Below are 3,028 nucleotides of genomic sequence, written 5' to 3' on the forward strand. Positions count from 1 at the left end.
TCATGTTACGGTATACACATGAATATACACTTTATGTAGCATTCTGTGTTTAAACATGAGTCAGTCAAAGTAAAAATAAATGTATTCAGAAATATCAGAGATTCACTTAATTTCTATAAAAAGATAGTATGAAGGTTTACATGATCAACCATGGTAGTGTGTGTGTTTTATATTATCATAAGTTTGAATAAATTATCATTTAAATTTTCCTATATAATTCAAAAGTGTTTTAATCTTTAGAGGAAACATGTACAACTGGATATACATCACAGTTGAAACTGTATAAAAATATATATATATATTTGGAAAATCTAATGCTACTGTAATGGCTTTTAAATGCAAAGTCAAATTTAAATAAATATAAGAAATTTCATTTCAAATAATGAAGGTTACACACAAATGCCTCACTGCCTATTTAACAGTTTAAAGTCTTATGAACTGTGTTTGGATATGCAATGAATTTCATGTTCTGTGTCAATATATCTGTAGTTATCTGCTGGGTCTGGTATCTCCAGTGTATGTAGGTATAAAGTACTGTTCTGACAAAGTCTCCTAAAACACACTGGAATCATTAAGGTGAGTATCTTGAAGACTGACTGTGAGCATATTCTAGATGTTTGAAACCTTGTGATTTCTCAGTGTCCTGAAAAGACAAAAGGTTATAAAATATTGTTTAATACAGCACAATATAATACATTTATGAAAACCCCTTTTAATGGTTAAACTACAACTAACACATAATTTACATTCCCATTTTTCAACTGAAATAGTTTGCATATTTTATGAAAATTATTATGAAAAAATAAGTAGGGTATTTAAGAAAAGATGAAAAACACCATTCTGGTCACATTTTATTTCTTGTTTAATGTTCATATAAGTTAAATAACAATTTTGTTATACAAGTTAACTGCTCAAAGTAAGATGCCCAACATTGTATCAATATAAAATTTTATATCTTATTGTATTATTCATAAAATGAATCCTATTGCATTTTATCATTTCCAACCTACTTTTACATTTCCTTCCATTGCCAGCTTGAAGCATTCTTGATAGTTTTCTATCACCAGCCTGAAATAATTAACTAAAACAAATATTTAACAAGCAAAACAACTAAAAAAATGAAAACATAGAATATCAATAAGCATCTGTACATAGCCTGTGCATTAACTGCAGGTACATAATATGGTATAGCAGTTTAGTTTCTACATTAGTCCTTATGACAATGTGTTCATATGTTGAATATACCTCCATTATTATTAATAAAACCAACATTAGAATTTAATTCCCTTTTCCATACCATTATTAAACCAGAGTTCAATGAAGAACACAGCATTTTCCAACCAGACCATGACATTTCTGTTGTCAATTTTCATTTCAGTTTTTATTGTACACTTGGCATCAAATGATATGACTGAAAAAGACAAGATTTAACCTTTGTCAGTTGAAAACTCACATATGTATATATATACTACAAAGTTCTACATAAACCATATGATACCTTACTAAAACAAGTTTCAATTACAAGTAAAGGTGAAACGAAATGACTACATTGTCACCTAATAGTGTCCATGGTATTAAAGTGCCAATAATCAACTTATTTGTTGTGACAGTGTTGTTTACATTACTGTACAGTATATTTACATATTTAGCATCAGTTTTAGATGTGTAAAAATAAGAAAAATAATTATGTTATAGTATGACATGATAAAATGGTAACACGGATTAATAATTCACTGACTAAATGCCACAAAGACCGGTAATATTACAACAAAATATGAACAGGCATTTATTTATCCGAATTAAAAACCATCCGAAATAGAAGAATTTCAAGAAAATGTTTTACATGACATATTAAACTGCAATGAAACCAAATTAAATTGTACATCATATTCCATGTTTTAGATGTACACAATAGCTGCACATTAACTAAATATAACAAAAAGCTTACATCTTCTACAGTTAAAATCCTTTTTTGACAGAACGGCGGAAATAGAACATTTTCTTTCATGCTTTACGATGAAATATGGGGTTTTAACAGTGAAATAACAACAGTGAAAATATCAATTTGATATTTTCACTGCAAAATAAGGAGTGAAAATATCAATTGTCAGAACTACTTTTAAAATCCTTTGTTATTACATGTACTTGCCTTGGTCAAAACAGAACACTGGACTTCAGTAAATTATGTCAAAAAATGTTAAAAAAAAATAAAGAAATATTTTATAAATTTAAATAAATATATAATTGGAAACTAACAACTTACCGTTTATTACCGGTTATCCCGTTTATCAAACATTTTACTGATCTTTGAAGCTGAATGTTCGAACATTTGCTTTCATTCCAAACAAATTACAGACAAAAGCAACTGTTCGAACATAAATAAAATTTTATAGCATTGTTCAAATGTATTTTGAACTGTTAACCGTTGTAGTACGTAAAATGAGCTTCCTGGAGAATTCACACAACAATTTACAGATGGATCCGATATTTTTTACCCCACCCACATCTCAAAATGTGTCAACAAACTAGTGTGGCATTTACTCTTCTGGAAAACAAACATTTTAAAGCGAAACAGACTGGTCTGTAAGATGACTGAATATTAACTTACTATAAAAACACGCGTATATGCAGTCTTAAACTAAGAAGAATGGTTAAAATCCAATGAGTATCCACATTTGTTTTGCTAACACATTTGACCTTCCAAATTTTCATTCCATAAATAGCGGCGTAGTAATTTGGTTAAAATAAAGTGTTTTCATTATTTTTTGGAACATTTGTGCACTAATAATACTTCATTTTTTACTGTTCATAAAGCTTTGCAATAAAAAACGAGCGAATATTAAGCTATAAGAATGAATAGCAGAGAACTATTTCTCAGCAAACTGAAAGTAGAAAAGTTGACAGCTATAATTATGCATGAGGGGCGCCCCACGGGTAGCGGCATAAAGCCCACCCTTTTCAAAAAAGGGGGTAATTCAGAAATAAATAAAAAACAAATAAAACTCCGAAAATAAGCATAAAAGAAACA

The 3,028-nt window shown here is 29.0% G+C and overlaps 1 long non-coding RNA gene across 1 annotated transcript; it reads right to left on the reverse strand.

Moving 5' to 3' along the window:
• Window positions 1-480: 480 nt before the first annotated feature.
• Window positions 481-1,998, reverse strand: LOC128203283 (uncharacterized). Its single transcript, XR_008255906.1, has 4 exons — window positions 1,949-1,998; window positions 1,298-1,411; window positions 1,011-1,068; window positions 481-643 (listed from the first exon to the last, which is right to left on the reverse strand). It is a non-coding gene; the product is annotated as an uncharacterized LOC128203283 (long non-coding RNA).
• Between the last annotated feature and the right edge of the window lie 1,030 nt (window positions 1,999-3,028).

The sequence above is a fragment of the Mya arenaria genome, chromosome 2 (genome assembly GCF_026914265.1).
Source record: "Mya arenaria isolate MELC-2E11 chromosome 2, ASM2691426v1".
Taxonomy (NCBI): Eukaryota; Metazoa; Mollusca; class Bivalvia; order Myida; family Myidae; genus Mya; species Mya arenaria.